Here is a 25,001-nt window from a genome sequence, read left to right on the forward strand (position 1 = left end):
AACTTGTCATGTAAAATGACCATTTTTCCCTTTTAGCCTTCCGAGTTCTTGTAGCTAGCTTCTTTTATTGCACAATTAAGTGCCATTTCACTTCTTTTGGATGATTTACCTAATAAAACACAAATAAGAGAAAACAAGCGTAATATACAATAATTTGCAAGAATATAAGCAATTACTAGCATGGAATTGACACCAAATATATGTGAAATATGCACTTATAAAATTCCCCCAAACTTGCCTTTTGCTAGTCCTCGAGCAAACTAAACTAACTTAAAATACAAAAACTCCATTTCGCCGAGGATACGGTTACACTTAGCATGTGTAACAAGTCTTTAAACCGCTAGGTGTCCCTAGTGGAAGAGTTATAGTCTCGTGAGGGCTTACAAGAGATATACCCACAAAACCTACTCCAACTTCAAAGCGTTCCAGCGTCCCAAGCATCCAAAGAGCTATGAGGACATAGAGTTTCTGCATGCTAGTAATAAGAAGTTAGAAATACCAAAGAACATATTCATTCTTAAATCTTGAGTGATAAATAACCACACCATATGAGAGAACGCACGTTTGAGAGCGATCAATAAGCATTTCGCATCGACTTCTGCCTCACTTAAAAGGATTTTATGATAATTGCACTCAATAAGACAGCTTTTTTATGAGTCTCACATGTGTGCGGGTAGGAATGAAGGGAGAATCCTGTTAATGGTGGGAAGGAAACCTTCCGAATAATTTCTGGAGACTCCACAAAATAGTGGAAAATAAAGACTTTTTCTGATGATCTCTAAGATAGGAAATCAACCATTATTACTAAAAATAGAGGATGAGAGTACTTACCACCTTCACATCTGATTGCAATGATGACAACACCACTCTCACAGCATCCAATAGAAATGTAGTCTTCAGCTCGTCCTCTTCATCTTCTTGGTCTTCGTCTTTGGTCTTCAACTATTAATGATAAACTCTTGAACTTCATAAAACTTCGACAATTTGTAACTCATTTCCTCAATTTCCTTGTTGCTTGAAACTTCTTTATATATTTTTCTTCCCCATGGCCTTATTGAATGAATTTTTTTTTTCTTTCTTTTTTTGTATTTTGTATTTTTTTTTTTTGGTATTTTGTATTTTTCTTTTCAATTTTTTTTCATTTTTTTTTAATAAAAAGATTGCAACTATATAAACTGAAACCAAAACTAACATGGCCATGAAAGAAGTACTTTACGACTTTGATCTTCACAACTTGTATCGTCTTCGTATCATAAACTTCAATAACTCTCATCTTTTGATTTTCTTTTCTCTTGTACTTAGTATTCCACTTTGATATAGAATTCTTCTCTTTATTTGTAAGTCTTCAACATATATGTAAAAATTTGCTCATTGTTTGTTGCTTTACTTGGATATGAAATATGCTCTTTCTTTTATTGTTGCTTTTAAACCTTAAACGTCTTCAACTTTCCTTGTAGATTTTGATGTCGATCCCTTGTTGATGATGATGTGTTTCTATGGATATGTTGTTGGCGAGAGAGAGAGAATGGTGTTATCTGCAAATCAAACTACAAGAAGGTGGTTTTCATCTATAGACGCCACCCTCATGATTGACAAAATTAGTACTCAAGAGATCAAAAAGTAGGGATGAAAATGGTGTGAAGTTGGGTAGCTCACCATTCTACCCGGAATTAACGTACGGTGACACACACTCAAAATAAAGCTCTTTAGTCATTTATAAAGAAATCTGGTCGGGTGCCTTGGTTGATATGAAAATGGGTAGTCTCCACTAATGATTGATCAGCAACTCTAATAATGCATTTCACTCTGCTCCTAATTCGCATCACCGACATGATTAAATCCATTATTTAACACTCCAATTCGTAAGAAATCCGAATGTAGTTCCCTAACACTTCCAAGTTCAGTTATGTCGGTCAGAATTCTCTATGTAAACATACCTAGAAGTATGCTAGTGACTCTAAAATCTCTAAAAGTTGGAGGTTTTTTATGCAAAAATTTTAAAAGCTCAAAAAGACTAAAAACTCTATATGCAAAATACTCCCCCACACTTAAACTTTACATTGTACTCAATGTAATTGACTCATCCTAATTAAAATCAAGGTGGGAAATCAAAATATGATATGAAAAGCTAAGAAAAGTAAAATACAAAAGATAGAGATACAAAACCGATAGGTTGCCTCCCATTTGGCGCTTAGTATTACGTCCTCGGCTCGACTTGGCATTCTTCAAATTACTCCTCCAGAGGGAGTAAATCACGAAGCTCAATCTCATCAACATCCACTGTAGTGAAGTTCTCGTAGTATGGCTTCAGTCTATGGCCGTTGATCTTGAATACTTTTCCAGTTTTGGGACTAGTGATCTCAACTGCACCATGAGGAAAAACATTAGTAACATCAAATGGTCCCACCCATTGACCTTAGCTTGCCAGGAAATAACTTAAGACGAGAATTAAATAAAAGAACTTTTTGTCCCACAACGAAACTTTTTCGAGAAATCATTTTGTCGTGGAATAACTTTGTCTTTTCCTTGTATATACGAGAGCTCTCATAAGCATCATTACGTATTTCCTCTATCTCATTGATTTGTATCTTCCTTTGTTTCCCAGCTTCATCATACTACATGTTGTACATTTTTACCGTCCAAAAAGCCTTATGCTCAAGTTCAACTGGGAGATGACAAGCTTTTCCATAAACCAACCGATATGGAGACATACCAATTGGTGTCTTATACGCCGTTCTATATGCCCAAAGTGCATCATTAAGCCTAAAACTCCAATCTTTCGTGTAGTGTTAACAGTTTTCTCCAAAATGGACTTAATTTCACGATTTGAAATTTCAGCTTGCCCACTAGTTTGCGGGTGATACGACGTTCCAACCTTGTGTGTAATGTTGTACTTCTTGAGGAGAGCATGGAAGGATTTCTTGAAGTGTGAGCCTCCATCACTGATAACCACTCTTGGTGTACCGTGTCTAGAGAAAATATATTCCTTCACAAACTCACAAACAACTTGAGAATCATTAGTAAGGGTGGCTTTAGCTTCCACCCATTTAGAAACATAATCCACAACAAGAAGTATATAAAATTTTCTATTCGAATTAACAAAAGGACTCATAAAATCAATACCCCACACATCGAAAATTTCTACAGGAAGAATCGGTGTGAGTGGCATTTGATTTCGAGCACCTAGATTGCATGTTCATTGATATCTATCACAAGATTTGCAAAATGCATATGCATCCTCAAATAGGGTAGGCCAATAAAATCCACTCTCAAGAACTTTGAGAGCGGTGCGTTTAGAACCAAAGTGAGCACCACAAGCATAAGAATGACAAAAAGATAGAATTGATTGAAATTCAGAGTTAGGTACGCACCTGCGGATAATCTGATCAGCACCATATTTCCACAAGTAGGGCTCGTCCCACACATACTGTTTGGCTATCTTCTTAAGCTTTAACTTTTGAAAATTAGACATCGTATTAGGTACTTGTCTTGTAACCAAATAGTTCATTATATCAGCATACCAAGGTGTTGATTCTTCAATCGAGAAGAGATGCTCGTCTGGAAAACGATCATGTAAGGAAAGTTCTTCTTCGGAGACGATAAGTCTACTAAGATGATCAGCAACAGTATTCTCAACACCTTTCTTGTCTCTGATTTCAATATTGAATTCTTGTAGCAAAAGAATCCACCGGATAAGCCTTGGCTTAGCTTCTTTCTTCTTTAGTAGGTACCTGAGTGCTGCGTGGTCAGAATATACAATCACTCTTGTACCCACCAAATATGATTTAAATTTTTCTAGTGCAAATACTATATACAACAACTCTTTTTCGTGGTCGAGTAATTGATTTGTGCCTCATTAAGGGTCCTTGATGCATAATAAATCACATGTGACCTCTTTTCTACTTTTTGACCCAAAACAACTCTGACTGCATAATCACTTGCATCACACATTAAATCGAATGGCAAACTCCAGTCAGGTGACTTAATAATTGGTGCAGTAGTCAACATCTCCTTCAATTTTTCAAAGGCATCCTTTTACTCCTGGTCGAAGTTAAAGGAAACCTCCTTTTGCAACAATTTGCACATTGGCATTGAGATTTTAGAGAAATCTTTGATAAACCGCCTGTAAAAACCTGCATGACCAAGAAACGAGCGAATCTCCCTCACCGAAGTGGGGTATTGTAAGTTTCTAATCAAGTCTATCTTTGCCTTGTCTACTTCGAGCCCTTGAGAGGATACGATATGACCAAGCAATATACCATGGTTTACCATAAAGTGGCATTTCTCCCAATTTAAAACAAGATTAATGTCTATGCATCTTTTAAGAACAAGTTCAAGATTATTTAAACAAATATCAAATGAATCACCATAAACACTGAAATCATCCATAAATACCTCAATGATGTTTTCCACGTAATCAGAAAATATACTGACCATACATCTCTGAAAAGTTGCAGGCGCATTGCAAAGACCAAACGGCATTCTTCTATATGCAAATGTACCGAAATGGCAAGTAAATGTAGTCTTCTCTTGATCCTCCGGTGCAATAACGATTTGATTTTAGCCAGAATAACCATCCAAAAAGCAATAATGTGAATATCTCGCTAACCTCTCTAACATCTGATCAATGAAAGGCAAAGGAAAGTGATCCTTGTGGGTAGCCGAATTGAGCTTTCTGTAGTCTATGCACACTCGCCATCCTGTTTGAACTCTTGTAGGAACAAGTTCATCATCTTTATTTCTAACAACAATGACACCCGATTTCTTAGGCACCACTTGTACCGGACTAACCCATTTGATGTCAAAATTTGGGTAAATCACCCCCACACTTACCAATTCGAGGATCTCTTTCTTCACGACCTCCATAATTGGGGGTTTAATCCTACGCTGAGCATCACGTACCGGATTGACATCATCTTCCATTAGGATTCTATGCATGCACATGGCTGGACTAATGCCTTTAATGTCAGCAATTGTCCAACCATTGGCCGTTTTGTGCTCTTTCAGATACCGAAGTAGACGTTCTTCTTGTATGGCGGTGAGGTTCTTTGCAATTATCACCGGAAGATCCTCTTTGTCACCCAAGTAAGCATACTTTAAGTGATCGGTAAGAGGTTTCAATTCTAGCTTAGGTGACTGCACAATAGAAGGTAAAGGAATCTCATTAGTTATGGGTAAAGAAATATAAGAGATATTACCCGTTCGAGCTTCTTGTAATGCTGTTAAAGCACCACACATTTCCACCAGCTCTTTGACTAAGTCGACGTCCAAATCCAGTTGCCCATGAACGTCCAAATCAATGTTATTTCGCAACACAACTCCAAGTTCATCTTCATTGCTCAAATCAAACATTTGTTGCGCTAACAAATCAATAACATCAATAGAGAAAGCGGAGTGCACATCACTAGGATAACGCATGGCCTCAAATATGTTGAAGCGAATGATCTCCTTATCAAATTCCATAGTGAGTGTGCCATTGTCCACATCAATCTTCGTTTTTGTTGTTTTCATAAACGGTCTCCCAAGAAGTAACGAAGTAAATGAACAATTATCTGCATTTTGCATATCCACAATGTAGAAATCAACCGAAAAGATTAACTGATTCACTTGAACTAACACGTCCTCCACGACTCCCTTAGGATATATATTGGACTTGTTTGCCAATTGCATAGTAATATTTGCTTCTTTTAAAGGTCCAAGATTCAAAGAATCATAAACATCAGCTGACATAACACTTATGGATGCTCCCAAATCAAGCAAAGCACGCTCGAATCGTCGGTGACCAATAGTTATTGGTACTGTAAAACCACCCGGATCTTCACACTTTGCAGGCATATTCTTTAGTAACATAGTTGTAGCACTTTCGCCTACCTGAGTAATTTCATTAGCAATCAACTTATCCTTCCTTGTGCATAAATCCTTCAAAACCTTGGCATACCTGGGTACGGTTCCGATGGCCTCAATAAATGGAATGTTGATTTGTATCTTGCTAAAAATATCCATGATCTCCTTGTCTTGAGCTTGCTTCTTTGACATGGCAAAACGACTAGGGAAAGGAGGTGGTGTGATAAAAGTAGGGACAGTGTCCTTAGGTTGGCCGGTTGAGGTTGGCCTTTCCTTTGGGATGGTTTCCGCCTCTACTTCCTTTTCGATGTCGCCATTAACAACTTCTTGTTGCTTTGGCTCTTCCGTTTTTTTCCACTTCTTAAGGTTACTGCATTAACTTGCTCTCTTGGGTTTACAAAAGGTTGAGATGGTAGTTTTCCAGCTGCCCACGCTTTCAATAGATTCACATCCGTCGCCAACTGCCCAATTTGTACGTGCAAGTCTTTAACAGCGGCATCATTCTTTTGTTGATATTGTAGGTTTTGTTGAAATATCGACTTTTGCTCTTTAGACGTTTCATCTTGCTTTAGCATCATAGATTTCATCATCTCTTCTAAACTAGAGCTTTGATTCTGTTGCTGAGGTTGTGGATGAAATTGTTGCTGAAAACCACTTTGTCTTGCATATGGATTAGGAGTTGCAGCTTGCTTGTTGGCATAACTGAAATTAGGATGATCTTTCCAACCTGGATTGTAAGTATTAGAATATGGATCATACTTTGGCCTAGGATTAAGGAATAAAGCATTAACCTCAGCCTCTTCTTTATATGGTGGAGCTATTACAGAAGCTATACGCTGAATCGCTTTCTCAATTGTACTTAACCGGTGCTCTGTATTCGGTGACTCCCCCATCTCGCTAACCCTTCTGACATTTGAGTCATGTCTTGTATAAAACTGTTGAGCATTTGATGCCATACTCTCAATCAGACTAGTTGCTTGCGAGATTGTCTTCTCAGTGAGTGAACCACCGGCTGCTGCATCAATCAAATTTCGTTGCTCTGGAAGTAATCCTTCGTAAAAATATTGAATGATGAGTGTTGGTGATATGTTGTGGTGAGGACAGCTTGCCACCGACTTTTTATACCTATCCCAGTGTTCATAAAGTGACTCCCCAGTAATCTGAAGAATACCACTAATCTCTTTACGAACATAGGCTGCCTTTGAAGCAGGAAAATATTTCTCCAAAAATAGCTTCTTCATCTCGGTCCATGATTTAATACTCCCTGGAGGAAGGTAATACAACCATTCTTCTGTTGAATCTATTAAAGAGAATTGAAAAGCTTGCAACAATGTTGTATCACTGTCTTCAGCACTTTGCCTAAGACTTGTCATCTTCTGTTGAAATTGTCGGAGATGAGGATACGGATCTTCACCTGGAAGTCCCTTTAACTTTGGTAGATGATAAAGTACATTTGATTTCAGCTCCACTGGATTAGTGATTATAATACACAGTGGTTACGAATCTAAGCATGAAGATGTCAACTCTCCTAACTTCCTCTCTACAGGTGGAGGTGGTGGAGGATTAGCGCCTCCTACCATTATTGATGTAAAAGGTTCTTCTTGCAACTTTGGACGTGCTTGTAGTACCGTTCCCTTTCGAATTTGTATTCCACACCTCTGGTAATCCCAATCCTTCAATGCCAGAGATTAAGTACCTAAAACAAATATCTAGAAAACAAAGTTAAAAACTAAAAAAAAATATCTAAAAACAAAATAAAACTAAAAGAAACAACTAAAGCTACCGACTGCTAATCGGCAGCGGCGCCAAAATTTGATGCGCGTCGTTTACACAACAAATTAATTACTTCTTTTCACATTATTAACTAGTAATATAATGGTAAGGAGTTCGTTCCCACGAAGAGCAAGGAGACTTTAGTTGTTATAAGTAGCCGAAAAGGGGGGGTTTTTAGATTTTTAATCAAAATAACTAACAAAAGAAAAATAAAAAGATTTTGTTGTAAACAATTAGAGGAAAGATGATTAGGGAATCCTTCGCCGTCACTGAAACGAAACTTAATTAAATAAAGTTTATCTATTGTCGAATTTATATTGTTACCAACGGTAGAATAGCAATAAGCTCTGCTATCCCCCGGATTCCTGTTGTCGCTGGATACGGAAGCGCTCGACTACCAGTTTCTATCCAACTAACCCACCAAGAATAATCTCTCAAAGTGTAAATTAATTGGATGTTTTACACTCTGTGAATCAGGTTGATCCTAACATCAGACGCATAGGCTCGGCCCGCTTACTAGTGTTATCTTTATACACAATTGCTTAACAGAATCCCTCTATCAGCTCTTGCGGTTTACTACTTGTGTATAGAGATGATGTGACAATTACACGTATCACACAACCCTAAACTAGTAGAAGAAATATTGATTGGTTGGTTTAATTGATCACTTTAAATAACCCCTCAATATTCTTAAACATTAAAAATAATAAAGACAATCAACAAATAAATAAAACTTGAAATAAACTTGGTCTAAGAAATTAAAGCTTCATTGTTCAGTACTTTGAAATCATCCCTAATCAATAAAAAGTTTAGTTAGAAATAGCTAAAAAGTACTCAGAAATAAATAAAAGAGAAAGAAAGAAATTGTATTAAAAACAAAAGCTCACAATAAGATCAAGAATAAAAGCTTTCTTTCTCTCTGTTTTGTCTTGTAGCTAGAGAAAATAATAAAAGAAGGAGTGTAATTTTCATTGGGTTTTGCTCCCCTATTTATAGTCTCCAAATACCCTACCGATCCACAAGTATCGTACTCCCTCCGTACTTTTTTAATAGGTCAGTTTCTATAAATAAAAGTTTCAAAAAAAATATGTCAGTTTCATAATTGGGAAAGTCAAATGTTACTTTAATTTTTTGGGACCACTTTTCTCTTAACTTCTTTTGATGACAAGTGTCATGTGGACCACTTCAATTTACTTCTTTTGATGACAAGTGTCATGAGGATCATTTCACTTCATTTCTTTTGTTGACAAGTGTCGTGATGACCACTTTTAATGATTAGTTCTCTTTCATTTTCTTAAATTTGGCTAAAAACAAAACCATCGTATTAAAAAAGAACGGAGAGGGGCAAAGTCGGTGAGCCTATCTAAAGCGGAGATTCGTTGTAGCAGACCATAATTTAGTGAGGTGCTCACGCCTTATTATCCGTTAGATTTTCTGAGAACCCTTTGTATCCTTATCTCTACCGTTGGTATATCTAGTCTCGATGCTCCATAGTACACACAATCATCACCTTCCTCCAACACCCGTCGGAGCTACTGCAGAACGGTCCCACCTCACATCTTCACGTGCTCTGCTCGCCTATTCCTTTTCCAATTTGTACGACTGGTGGACTTCCATCACAGCATACGTGGGTCCCATGGTGACGTCATCTAACAACTCTTTCCTTACTTCTTCTCTTCTTTTCCAGTAGCAGCAGCCATTCTCGAGCTCAGCCAACGTTAATGGCAACAAATGCCATACTTCTTCTAGGTTGTTCCTCGAGCTCTTCTCTCGTCTTTAATGGCCCTGTGAGTTCCACTGCCAAGCTCTACTCCCCATCGATCATCAAAAGAAACCTTGCTCAATCATGATCATCACTGCTACCTCCATCCTCTCGATGTTCTTTTGATCAAAACTCCACCCGAAGCTAACTCGATCTCTCCATCTCTGGCATGAATCACAACTCCATTCTCCATCATTCACGACTGCCATCTCCATCTCTGGCATAAATCAGACAACAACCCATGTTTCCTAATACCTTCAGTAACCTAATGACCCATTCGATAATCACTTCAAATCAGTTACCATCGTGATCATGATGATCAATCACGAGTAACAGCAGCCGTCGATTTTGTCTGGTTTTGAATTAATGAAGACGAAGTGCCCTGAGTAAATAGGCTGGGTGCCTTCAAAGGATTTTGAATTCCTACCTCCCCTTTGTAGAAGACTGAACTGTCTTTAGCAGTTCCCTTGAACTTGACTAACGCTTAACAGGAATGCGCCCCTTAACGAATGGTGAGGGTGCCAATAGAACTTGTCATGTAAAATGACCATTTTGCCCTTTTAGCCTTCCGTGTTCTTATTTTTCTCATAACTTCTTCATACGAACTCAAAATGACTCTGTTCTTTCGCCATTGTCCTCTTCTTCTCGTTCTCTACACAATGAAAAGTAGAAATCTTGTATTTGAACGAGTTCCAATTGGTCTTTGGCCCTTCTCCACTTGTAGCTAGCTTCTTTTATTGCACAATTAAGTGCCATTTCATTTCTTTTGGATGATTTACCTAATAAAACACAAATAAGAGAAAACAAGCGTAATATACAATAATTTTCAAGAATATAAGCAATTACTAGCATGGAATTGATACCAAAATATGTGAAATATGCACTTATCAGATATCATCTCTGATAAACGCATTGCCAGAAATAAAAATTATGTTTCCATAAAGTCTATTAAAGAGAAATATTTGTCAATCTCGAATACAGAAGAACCTTGTGTTCCAAGGAAACAGACGTACATTGACAAGTGTTACCCCAACTACCTTACTAATGAGTATAACTCAGAAGTTGAAAGGACTAAAGCCAAAGAGAGTTCATCGATTCTAAAACTCTTTAGGATTGAGGCTGATGATGTCAATAGGGTGAAACACATATGAGTATGGTAAATAAGCATGACTCTCTTCTAAAGATCCTTCGAGAGGAAATCTTCAAAAAGAATGCTTTGGAAATAGAACAACGTTTGAATAAACTCTCTGTTCAAGAATGTTCCAAAAGAGTCCACCATGGCAATTGCCTCTGATTTAACTGGAAAAATTTCTGGTTCGGAAGCAAAATTAAAATGCCTTCCTGTTAAGAAAAATGTGCGCGTGAGTTCCTCTAATCAAGGAATGACCACATCACATGGAAGGAAGAAACCTCCCAATGATGGTGTTGAGTTTGTTCTATCTATTCACTCAGGTGATCAAAAGATGTGTCTCTTTTGTAATTCAAAAGATCATGTTGAACAGAGGAAGAAATCCAGATTGAATGACAAATCTGTTATTCGTCTTCAACACACCTTAGATTTAATTCTCAAAGGTGTAACTGACATTCGTACGTCTAAGACAATTGGTTTTAGTACTCACCCTGTGTATCCTACCAGTAAAGTCAGTTCAAGATGTTCTTCAAATGTTCAAAAACTTAACAAACTCCCCAACACCTTTCGTTCGAGAAGTGCTCAAGGATGTTCTTCGATTAAAAAGGGAGAGTATGTTGTTCTCGATGTGGAAAAGGTATCAAAAGAAGGAAGCAAAAATGGCGAATGGAAAGACGATCTAAAAATGATAATTGAAGGATATAATGAGATCATTAACATGTTGATAAATCGCCCCTGTCAAACTGCTTCAGGTAAGAATGAAAACTATGCATCTTATTTTGATGATAGCAAATTTTATGGTAACTTTTCACATCATAACGGTTCTTTTCCAGAGTTACGGAGAAAGAAATTTAACCGTCAACAACGATAATTTGATGAGCTCAAGGCTCATACTTGTGCTAATTAATCACAAGGTTGAAATTCCACTCACAAAAATCCTGGTTGAGTGAGATATAGTCAGGTATGCTTGATAGCAAAATGTTTTCTGACTCTCTAGCTATTTTCTTATCGCTCTTAGCTGGATTATCAATCACAAACATTTTTTCATAAGTATTTGTGTTTGTCGTGTCAAGCTTTTGATTTCCTAATTTATTTTTGAAATGTTATGTATCAAAAATTGCTACTCTTATGATCTAAATTTTCTCTCATATGAGTATACAAAATTTATTGAGCTAAGACCTGTGAGACTTTTCACATAGGCAAACATTCTTTGTTGAAAGGTCTTTTTATTTGAATCTTTCTCTTCTTGAGTTGGTTATGGATAAAGGGCCAAGGTTGTGTTCGTATGAGTATTCCTATTACGGACCGACTTTAAAAACCCTAATCTCCTGGTTCCTACTAGACCTTTTAAATATCAAAACCTGTTTATGAAGTACGCATACTCAGGCTGCGTTTTCTTCAAGAATGGCTTCTTCATCGGGATCTTGTAATTTTCCAAGAGGATTTCTTGATAAGGATTTTAGTCTCGAAGAGAAGGAGGAAAATTCTCCAGTGGAATTTGAGGGCACATATTCTCAATCTCCTGATAACTTCTCAGATTTTAAGGATGATGAAGAGATTTCTAATGAAGTTGTTCGAAACTTTATCGATCAGTTTAATGATACAAAGAAGTTACTTGTTAACACTCTCAAAGACCTTGATGTTTAAGAACCGAGTTGATAAATATCAACTCTGAAATTGCTCTTATGGGGACAAGACTTAAGGATCGCCTCAATGCCGAGTCTTAAGATGATGTCAACTCTGTCCGTCAAAAACTTGAAAGTCTAGGTACCAGTGAAGCCTCCATACCTGAACTCTGACCTCTGCCTGATAATTTTTTTTAATTTTAGAGTTGTTCTTTTTAACTAGTAAATCTTCTTGTGAGAATTTTTATTCTTGTTTTTGTTTAGAAGAATAACTAGGGTTTGGAATAGCCATTATTGTGATTACACATAGCTAGTTCCAAACGTTTTCGTCTTCTATGTTTTAGATTTATTAATTTAAATTCTAAGTTGTTTGGAAGATGATATTTGAAATTTTAATCTTTGTGGTTTTATATATTGCAAATTGTTATGGGATATGTGTGTTTGCGTCCGCGAACCATGATTGTCCCATACTCGTTCAAAAGTTATCTCTATTATGTTGATATGAATGTATTGATAGAAAATAGAATGAACTTTTGACTTATAAAAGTTAAAAGCCTTTATGTCATTATTTTGATAAAAGAAAGGATAAATTTCACAAGGATTAAATCTGTTATATATCATTATGCAAGTAGTGGTGAAAGATAAAATGAATCATTGTATATTCCGTAGTATTGGTTGATCTCCAATTCACATCTTTGTGTATGTACTGTGTTACTCCATAAGTTTGCTTATGATTGAGCAGAATCAATTGAATTGATCATTTCCATGATTTGTTTAGTTGTGTTGCTCCGCAAGTTCTTTTATGTTGAGCATGACCGATTGAATGATCACTTTTTGTGGTTAATTTAGTTGTGTAATTCCGATTAAATTAATTATGAGTTTTCTTGTGATTAATTTAATTGTGTTTCGATTGGATTAATCATGAATTCTTTTATGTATAATTCAATTGAATGCTTCAAATTCATGTTTTCATGTGATTTGATTTTGTCCAAAGAAATCCTTCTTTTCTTGTGAAAGTAAGGTCGCCTTTGTTGTTCCTTTGGGAATGACACTTTATGGAGGAGAGTTCTTTTTAACTTGTGCTTAATTGTGATATCTTTGAGGGGAGTGCGGCTGTGGAATATTTTAGGGGTTATCTTGTATCTTTATAAACTCCTTGATGAATGCATTTAGCTTCGGATTTATGATTGCATCTAAATTTGTTGGTATGTTAATACACCTTTGGTCATGAAGTATCTCCGTGGAAATTTCATTAGGATCCAACTAATTTTCGTACCTTTGCCAATTTTATTGACAAAAAGGGGGAGAATTAATGTGTAGTTCATACTACAAATACATATGGTTTACGGATCATTATGTAAGCGGGGGTGGTTTTCATGTTGAGACAAAGTATTGACTAAGGGGGAACGATACATATCACCATAGTATTGTTGTCAAAGTTGTGATACAATTGAACTTTGATATTGTGTAATAATACTATGACACTGTATAACAATGATTGAGAGCAGTTGTTTTCTCATTGTTATAGCTACGGATCCTCAACAACGATGATGTTAAACTTAGAACCTTTGGAATCATTGGAGTACTTGGAAGTGACGAAGATTTCGAGTCTGTTGAAGATTCCAAGGAGATCAAGCATGTGGATGAAGCTTCAATTTTTATTTATTTTGTAATCCATATATATTGTTAGTTTTGTCATTAAAATTGACAAAGGGGGAGATTGTTAGAGCATTGCTCGGTCGAACTCGCATGCGTTGCTATTTCAAGCATGTTTGTCGATGTTAGTGATCAAAACTATAAGTCTTGATTTCTAGCCTATTTATAGATGTCTCGGATTAGGACATGGATAGTGTAGTTGAGCTTAGATCTCTCAGCGTTCATCATTTGAAGACGAAGAACTACTAAGGGGAGCTTATGGAACTTCATCAGCAAAGGTATGTGGAGACTTAAACTCATCTATCACTTGGAAAGTCTATTTCTTCTCTATCTCCTATATTGAGACATAATTCGTGTTACGATATAGTTTTATATTATACACATTTGAGATTTCGAGCTGAGTTTATCTCGCTTATATATTTCTCGAATTATGTGTTGGCAACCTTTCACTTTAGCCATGTTCATCTTACATTCGTTGACGAAAGTCCGAATAAGATCATATGAAAATTGTCGATTTACATATAACATGGTTTGTGTGATACAATCATTTGATGTTGCCTTGGAATGTTTCATTATGATAATTTCAATAACTTGAAAATCGCTTTGACGAAAAATAGTTTTGAACAACAACTATATAACGTCCTCTGAGAAAGTTTCAATGATTGAAATTAAGAGTTGATGAGATAACCATCCTTGGATATAAGCATATATAGTGTGGTCGCACATTAGTGTATAAATCCATAAACCGGGAACCAAATGTATGCATATGTGTGTATACAAAATTGGTGAAGGGGACAAGATAAGTATGCGTACCCGTACGCATACTGGTAGAAGTTTTCGAACCGAAAATAACTGCTGGGTTTAGGAATTAAAAACTCCTAAACTAGTCACCTTAAGTATTCATACACGTGTGCATACTGGTAGGATTTTTCGAACCGAAAACATCTGTTGAGTTTGGGAATTACAAACTCCCAAACTGGTCACCTTAAGTGTGCGTACCCATAAGCATACTGGTGGAAGTTTTCCAACCGAAAATTTCTGCTGAGTTTGGAAACTTGACAAACTCAAATACGGTTGCTTAAGTACGCATACCCGTACGCATACTTAAACTGGTTATTTTGTTAAATCGGTCAGTTCATGAACTTAAACATTTAAATCTTAAGGAATGCAATCTTCGCAAACCATGGATATAATGTTCATGATTGATTCAAGTGAATCAAACCGATTTGATTTTGACTGTATCTTCTATGCAATTGAACAAATCTTTAACTAGTTTCATTTGAGTCATTTGAACTAGTTATGGATAAGATGAATAAGGTTAATATGAGAGTAACCATGTGGCTAACCTCGGTTAACTATTTGATGAACCAACATGATTGTACCCGTTTGGGTACGGTTCATAAACCTAAATGAGGGTACATTTCATTCGTGTGTAACAAGCTAAGTTCGATCTCACAGTTGAAAGATATTAGCTTGGTTGAATCAGGTTTTTCATCTAAGGGTGATTATTGAATGCTTTGTTACCAATGTAACTTGGATTGCAAACCCTGATTTGAAAACTGTATAAAGGAGAACTCTAACAACTGGGAAACCTAATACCCACACCTCATGTGTGATACTAGTTGTATAGCTAGAGTCGTTTCTCCTTTAACTTTAGGTTTCTTCTCGAGACCCTGTAGGTTAACGACTCGAAGACTTCATTGGGATTGTGAAGCCAGATCGATACTACTTCTCTTGTAGTTGTGTGATCCGATCTTGTTGTTTCTATCGTACGAGTACAATTATAAAATTGGATTGAGATCTATTTCTCCGATACGCAAGATATAAAAGTAGTCACAAACAACTTCGTCTCATCGTTTGTGATTCCACAATATCTAGTTTCGCCATCATACGATTTAGATTATTGTGAGGTGATTGATAATACTGAGTTGTTCTTCGGGAATATAAGCCTGGTTTATTAATTGGTTCCTGTTCACCTTGATTTATCAAAAGACGGAACAAAAACTCTTGGTTATTTCTGTGGGAGACAGATTTATCCATTCCTATAGACTTTTCTGTGTGAGACAAATTTGTTTATCAAGTCTTCGACTTTGGGTCGAAGCAACTCTTGGTTGTGGGTGAGATCAGCTAAGGGAATTAAGTGCGTAGTATCTTGTTGGGATCAGAGACGTAAGGAGCGTAACTGTACCTTGAATCAGTGTGAGATTGATTAGGGTTCAACTACAGTCCAGTCTGAAGTTAATTGGTAGTGTGCTAGTGTATGTAGCGGCTTAATACAGTGTGGTGTTCAAATTGGACTAGGTACCGGGGTTTTTATGCATTTGCGGTTTCCTCGTTAACAAAATTCTGGTGTCTGTGTTATTTCTTTTCCGCATTATATTTTGTTATATAATTGATATATCACGGGTTGTGCGTTAGATCAGTCAATTAGAGTATTCAACCATTGGTTGTTGATTTACATTGATTGACACTTTGATATTGGTCTTTGGTACCATCCAAGTTATCTCTCTTGTATTTAATTAGACTCGCATATTTATATTTGCTTGAGTAAGAATTAAATCGAGAGATCGAGATATTACACTCTTTGATATACTTTGTTCTAGATTGAGTCTGACTGTTTAGTTGATTCTCTAGAAAGTGTATTGGAGTAAGTCCTCTCAGATTGCCAAAAGAATTGTTGGGTGTGGTTGTTAGACCCCCGCATTTTCAACAAATATGTTCGGATTGAAAATATACCTATACCTTTAGGAGGGGGGGGGGGGTATTAGTTTTGTTATTGAAATGTCAACAACGACATTTATGGATTGAATCTATGCAGGTTATTGTGTTGTTGAAATTTGGAATCAAGCGTATGTGTAATGAATTATTGTAATTTGTTTATCCATATGTATTAAGAGTTTTGTCACTAAAATTTACAAAGGGAGAGATTGTTAGAGCATAGATCGGTTTAACCCACCAAGCGTTGGTATGTCAAGTTTGGTTGTCATATTTTAGTGAATCAAAACTCATCTAAGAGTCGCTTGATTATGTACTAGAGACAACTTCGTATAGGTTAGACTAGAAAGTCTAGGATTATGAGACATACAAGTATTACTCGAAGACCTGAAGAATGTGAAGAAGTAACAAGATACAACAACGACACCATCCTTCCTCTTGAGGTTAGTAATTTTGACTTGAAATGTATCATTCCTAACTTATCTTTCAAGTCGTGCTATATTAAAAACATAACTGCGAACCTGTGAATGATTATACTCTGGTAGTAAGACATGATCGCATGATCATAGTGTTAAGGAATAAGGATACGAAATACAACGCTTATCTTTTAAACTTCGTATATATGACATCGACATAATCGTATGAACGTTATTGTGATTATGCGTACGGGTAAAGTTAAAGATTTCATCCTAGGAAACAATGTTTATATTTGTTTAAAGGAAGTACATTCATGAACTTGTTTTATGAATCGAAAGGGAAATCGCTAGGCTTATTGGTATTGTTATTCATTTCATATCTTGGGATTACCAATATGTGTGAGTTAGTAGAACCAATCATAATTTATTATGTATCTTGGTATAACTAATCACAATGCCTGACTTATGATTTGGTATGACTTTTGGTGTAACCAATCTTAAGTAATCACCGGAGATGGTATGATCGATATTTGTAACTGGTGTGACCGATCCTAGTAATTGGTGTGACCGATCACAAAAGAGTTGTGTAATCGATCCTTGTAATTGGTGCAACCGGTCCTAGTAATTGATGTAACCGATCCTAGTGACTTGTGTAACCGACCACAAGTAATACCATGAGTATATGGTAACCGGTCCTGGTAATTGATGTAACCGGTCATGGTAACTCCATATTAAGGTAGAACCGATCCTTGTGCTTGGTAAAACCGTGAACCCATGACTAGTGAATTGATATTTGATCAATCACATAGTTGTCTTGGAATGAATACGAACCAATTCTAACTTGTTTGGAATTGTGGTATAATTGGTTCCAAGATTGTAAATATGAAAGAGGATTTACAAAGAAAATATGTCAACATACTTTGAACATGATCATTAATTCTTATCTTTTATTATTCAAAGATATTCATTAATAACTCAAGGAGATCTCAGCCCGAAATAAATTAAAAATCTTTTCATTAAGGTTGTTAGTTTTATATGCTTTAATTACCAGCAATTAAATGCATATCTTTAGAAAATAAAAATTAGTAATGTGCATTTACTAATTGGATATTATCTATTGGGAGATTTCGGAAAATATTGGACAAAGCATTTCCAGGAATTATGAAAACCGATTTGGGCATTTATTGCATATCTTGAGAATACTCGGTTTTGAAAATTCCTTAGTGTCCAAACATCCTTGGTCTATAAATACCCAAGTTTACATTTCTAACTAACTATCCTAAGATCCAGGCAAACTTCATCATTTTGTTGTTTCTGGTGGATCCGTCTATCCGGAGAGGAAAGTACCCTAATTAGGCGAAATCTCTTACGACCGCTCGTTTAAAGACTTCTGTGGGATCAAGAAGCTCTAAGAGTACCGTTGGTGGGAAACTAGATAATTGACTAACGGTTTTTGAACTTTGATTGCACCTAGTTTGTTTATTCTTGAGAATCATCTCTTCTGATATAAGATATACTCAAACTAGATCGAAGTGTCGACGAGATCTTTAGAACTGTTTGTAGATCTAAAGACATCTTGTGATAATCCATTGTTAACAAACTTCGTTCTGTGTGTGATTGATATCAAGAGATTCAAGTGGTGTTGTGCAGGTGTTTATTGAAGATTAAAGAAGATTTGAAGACAAAAAAGATTTCTTATTTGGTTTTTATATCTTTGGGTGTGCACAAACCTTGATCGGCTGGGATCCAACTAGAATCGTATTTATTCGATTGATTAGTTGGGAAAGATCGGCATCACCTTATATTTTCTTTTTGTAATCTATATTGATTCATTGCAAATCTAAACTCTGTTACTTCGGTAGTTGTTGGATATATTGACCGAACCAGGCAAAGGAGTTTATTAGTTAAACAGAAGAGACTTTGCATATGACTTGAGATATCTTCATCTGAAAGAATCAAGAGAGTTGTTACCAAACAGATTTGTTGTTCCTTTACTATTTGGAATATGATCCAAAAGAATTGTTCCAGTGCGTGCACTTATTGAATGTCGGAAGCGCATGGATACTGAAGAAACTAAGTGAACTAGGTTTAGTTGCTTGGTCTCAACTATACGAAGTTGGTTTAGATTTTGTATAGCGGATTAATTCTGAGAGTATTCAATTCTGGACTAGGTCCCGGGGTTTTTCTGCATTTGCGGTTTCCTCTTTAACAAAATCTTGCTGTGTCTTTTACCTTTCTATTTCCGCAATTATAATTGTTTATTATAATTAAAAGTGAAATACACAAACGTTAACTCCGTATTACTTGATAGTGATCCTATAGTGTTTGGTTAAGTCTGACCATACTTTGATTGTTGTATTGTCTCGATCTCTATCCATAGACGATCACACAAAGTGTGAATACCGATTTGTAGTATTGTCTCGAATTTTTCCATAGACAATTACTTTCGGTAAGAGAACTTATAGGTGGATAATATAAAGATTGTGGTGTATCTGGGTACCCTCGTCTTTTCAAATGGTTAATTGTTCTAAACTCCCATTTTAATCATTGAAATATTCTTATAAGACGAGAACAGTTGTCTCACACAAACTATTAGCTTCGAAGCAATTTTTAAGTGATCAAATGATCAATACGAAACATTCCGAGTCTACATCAAATGACTGTCTCACACAAATCATGTAAGATGTTACCGGACGATTTTCACATGATCATCTTTTGACTTTCGTCAAGAATAAAAGATGAACTTGGTTAAAACGAAAGCTTACCAACACATATTTCGATAAATATGTAACGGAGTTAAACTCAACTCAAAATATCAAATATGTATAATGTAAATTCTATATAGCTATACGACTTTTGTCTCAATAGGAGATAGAATAGAAATATACTTCTGAGTGATATATGAGTTTAAGTCTTCACATACCTTTTGTTGATGAAGTTCCACAAGCTCCCCTTACTAGTTTTCTTCTTCAATCAATGAACGTCGTGAAGTCTAAATCTCAACTACATATTCTATCCTAATCTGAGACATAGCTATAGGTAGACTAGAAATCAAGACTTATAGTTTTGACAACTAAACCTGACAAACAAGCTTGAGATAGCAATGCTTGCGAGTTCGACCGAGTAGTGCTCTAACGATCTCCCCCTTTGTCAATTTTAGTGACAAAACTATCAATACATGTGGATTAAAAAATAAATAAACTTTGTAGCTTCTCATCCAAATGCTTGATTTCCTTGGTTTTTCAATATTACTCAAAATCTTCGTCACTTCCAAGTACTCCAGTGATTCTGAACATGTTCAAATCAACATCATAGTTGTTGAAGATCCGTAGCCATAACAATAAGAAAATAATTGTTATCAATTATTATTATACAGTGTCATAGTATTATTACACAACATCAAAGTTCAATTGCATCACAACTTTGACAATAATACTACGATAATGTGTATCACTCCCCCTTAGTCAATACTTCATCTCACAATAAAAACCACTCCCCCTTACATAATGATCCGTAAACCATATGTATATGTAGTGTGAACTACAAAATAATTCTTCCCATTTTTATCAATATAAATTAGCAAAGGTACGAAAACTAGTGGGATCATAATGAAATTCTCAAAGAGATACTTCATGACTAAAAGAGAACATATCAACTTTGTTTCGATGATTTCACATAGTCGAAACTTAGTATATTCATCAAGGAGTTTATAAAGATACAAGAAAACTCCTACAATATTCCACAGTCGCACTCCCCACAAAGATTTGGCAATTAAACACAAGTTCAATTAAGAACTCTCCCCCATAAAATGTCATTCCTGAAAGAAAAACATGAGCGAACTTACTTTTGCAAGAAATGAAGGATTTCTTTGAAAATTAACAAATCACATGAAACATGAATTTGTATCTAGAAAACTCAACCAAATTAACCACAAAGAAACCTTAATGATTAAGAAGTTAGGGGAAGAACATGGGGAACCCCAGTCCTCAATTCCATCAAAGAAACTCTAATTCTTTAATCAAACTATTAATTAAGAACATACCCATCGCTAATTACTCAGTTATAAAACTATTTCACAAAAAATGAAAAGGAAATCGACAAATCCTAATGAATTCTGATTTACCTTCCAAAGCTGAATTAACCTCTTACATCAACACCACGACTAATAATCATCAAGGTTCTGGACTGAGCTTGGGTACGATTCTGAGAATTGAGATTTTGAGACCGAAGCGGAAAGATGATATTGTTAGATTATAATTAAGGAAGGGTAGATAATGATGTTGGATTTAATTTGAGCACGAGATAAAGAAGATATAGTTGGTACCGTTAATCGAAATTAGGGTTTTAAGTTTTTGATGAAGAAATCAAGAGAAGTTGATGAATCGGTCCAGAACCTTGATGATTGTTAGTGGTGGTGTTGATGTAAGAGATTAATTCAACTTTGGAAGGTAAATCAGAATTCATTAAGGTTTGTTTATTGCCTTTTGAATTATTGTGAAATAGTTTTATAACTAAGTAATTAGCGATGGGTATGTTCTTAATTGATAGTTTGATTAAAGAATTAGATTTTCTGTGATGGAATTGAGGACTACGGTTCCTCATGTTCTTACCAAAATTAGAAGTTAGGGTTGGTGGATTTTAATTGAGGTATCTATTGATTTGAATTCAAGGAGGAATTAGGGTTTTGAGTTAATTGAACAAATTGGTTAAAATCACTGGTGAAAATCAAGTCTCAGGTGAGATACTCAGTGAACTAGGTTTTGTTCTTGAGAATTTTGGAGGAATGGAAGTAGAGAAGATGATTCTGGTGTTGCAGGTAGAAACGAAGTTTTGGATTGTGGTACGGGAATTGATTTGGGGGCACAATTGGAGCTAAATGGATCTTCAGATGGAGATGAACTACCTAGTAGTAGTTCTGTAGTTGATCCGTGATGTTCAGGATGATGTGGTTTTGAATTGTATTGCATCTAGGTCATGGTGGTGAAGTGTAGTAGTTTCTGGTGGAGCTGTAGATAGTTATAGTTTTGGGGGATGGTTATGAATGTGTAAATTGATGTTAGAGAATATAATGATAATCTTGTTGGAGATACAATCGAAGGCTAGATATTACAATCGAAGTTGTTCATCGATGGTTATAATCTCAACTAAAGTGCAGATAAAGTCTTAATGCTATGATATAGCTAAAATGGGAGATACATCTGCAAGTAAGGGATCTGGTAGTTGTGTTGAACTGAACTTGGTGGTGTTGTAATGCAGAGAGGTAGTCTGGAATGTGTATTTGTGAACTGCATGCAGATGATGGGTATTGCTTGTACTGGTAAAGATGTTATTATTGAATTTGGTGGTGTTATTAATGGTGTTGTGATTCCAAACGAATTGCAGGCCTGAAGTTATTGGTTTTAAGTGAGTTGTTGGTTTTGGTATTGTAATTGAGTTATAGAATTTAGGTTTAGTAGTGGATCTAGTTATAGCTAGTGGTGTTGGAATAATGAAGATTATTAGAAAGGTTATAGACATGGAGTTGCTGTTGTTATGAAGATTAGCATTGTGGCAGGATGTAGAAAGAGTGTTGCTTAGAACTGCAATTGCAGGTAAGCTAAACTATTAGTTATAAATGAATTATGAAGTTTCTTATAAGAGGATTTATTGTTGAGAACTATAGATGTAATTTGGTGAAAATGATGTGAATATTCTGGTAGAATTGAATGATAAAAGAAGAAGATGTTGTAGGAAATGAATCTGCAATTAGGTTATGCATGTTAGTCATCCCAGTCCGTTTAACTGACTCATCTGTTTGATTTGGTCTGACTGAGTTGAATCAGTTGGACTCAGCTTTGACTCAGTTAGTTGGCTGAGTTGACTCGTTGACCTTGACTAGAATAGACTTTGACTGAAACTTGGATGTTGACTGATAGTTGACTTGTTGACCGTTAAGTTTGACTGTTATCTCTAACCGGAGACCATTAGTTGACCAGTGAGTTTTCCGGCCACTTTGGCTACCCTTTCCGTCAATCAATTTGGACATAAAATTATCAATGAGGACTTAATAAAGAAAGAGATAAGGGAGTTCTATAACGAAGACTGAGTTAGATCAAAGGGTATTGACTAAGGTTCTGAAAGATCATTTGTGTATCTCTGCCATGTATGACTCAGATGGTAATTGCACGTTCAAGACGATGTCAATGATGATGACGACGAGGATATAGAATTGTAATTTGGGAATCTGGGGATTGGAGTGGGTTGCCTTCAATCAGGTGGGAACTTATATACCTTTCTTGTGATCATTTAGTTTACTTTCTGTCTGCGAGCATGATGTGTCTTTATTATTTGAAAGCATGTTTGTCTGCATTGAATGTGTATGTTGTGTAATATGCGTTATCTAAAGTTCCCCGAAAGGAATGCCTGCGTTTCACCACAGTTCCTTGCTAAGTCATTATTAGCGGAATTGGGAATATTATCTTATTAGCAGAATTAGCAATATTATCTTATATTTATTAGCAGTATTGACAATATTATCTTATTAGCGGAATTGGCAATATTATATATACAATATTGATATATAGGGGAAAGATAGATGTATTCATATTATGCTTGATTGTTCAATTAAAACTTTAATAGTGATTTATGAACCATGATTTGTATGTGGTGTGAGGTGTGTGGTATATTTTCCCTGCGAGGAGTGTCTGTGTTTTCCCACAGCTTTTCGCTAAGTCTTATTAGCGGGATTTGCAATATTATCTATTAGCGGGATTTGCAATATTATCTATAGATTATTAGCGGTATTTGTAATATTATTTATTAGTGGTATTGACGATATTATACATACATATTGATATCTGGGGGAACTACTCTTATGCACGTTATACCGGTTGTTGTGACATGCGCAGATTGTTGGGTGTAAAAGGTGTTTACTGTTTCTTTTACTTTCATACCTTGAATTATTTATCGTTTGGTAGCATGTTGTTGATTATTTGAGAGATATGTATGTTTCCACGGAGCACCTTTTGGGATGATGTGCTCACTTTTTTCCACTTCATTTTTTCAGTAACCAGAAGAATTGGTGTACGCGAAGATACCCGCTTTCGTAGTTTAGAAGTTTGTCGACATTAGTGATATCGCATATCTTTTATTATATGTATATTCTTTTTATTATATTGTATATTCATCAGAAATGCTCAACATAAGTAAACTTACGGATCCGTACAGTACTTTCGCTTAGAAGTGGATCAGGGAAAGATCAATACTGCGGAATATTCAAAGATTCATTCTATTTTTCATCAATATTTGCATAATGATACCATAGACTTAATCTTTGACATCAAAAGTTCATTATATTTTCCATCAATATTTGCATAATGAGACAATAGACTTAACTTTTGACATATATGGGACAATCATATTTCACAGACGTAAACACACATATCCGACAACATTATTTACAGTATACAACACCAATAAAGATTAATACTACAAAATCATCTTCTAAATAAACTTTAGAATTTAAATAAATAAATCTAAAAACATTTCAAGATGAACATTGTTGGCAATAGTTATGTGTAATCACAATATATGTTATTACAAACCCTAGTTATCCTTCTTAAAACACAAGAATAAATTCTCATAAGAAGTTTTCTAGACATAATAAAAACCAACAAACTAAAAACAAAAAGACTCTTAAACCATCAAAACCGATCATGAACTGAATTCAAATAGTTTTTCTGGAACCCTCACGAGTCTTGAGACCTTTGAGCTTGTAATTGACAGCATCCACTGCTTCTTCAGAAAAGATATCCTCATTGAGAAGATATTTAACATGTGTCTTCATGAGAACAAGGTCAGAGTTAACCTTTTTCAACTCAGTTCTTAACACATCGAGACCCTTCATAGTATCAACGAGCTGCAGTTTTGCTTCCTTAAAGTATTTAAGAAAATCGTGAACCACTTCGGCCGAAACCATCTCATCATTCTCAACATCTTGATGAGTATAAGCATAGTAGCATGAGACATCAGAATAATCCTTATGGTTTTGATATTTGATATCATCAACATCTACTGGGTTTCTTTTCTTCCTTCCTTTAGAT

Source organism: Papaver somniferum, chromosome 8 (genome assembly GCF_003573695.1).
Source record: "Papaver somniferum cultivar HN1 chromosome 8, ASM357369v1, whole genome shotgun sequence".
Lineage (NCBI taxonomy): Eukaryota > Viridiplantae > Streptophyta > Magnoliopsida > Ranunculales > Papaveraceae > Papaver > Papaver somniferum.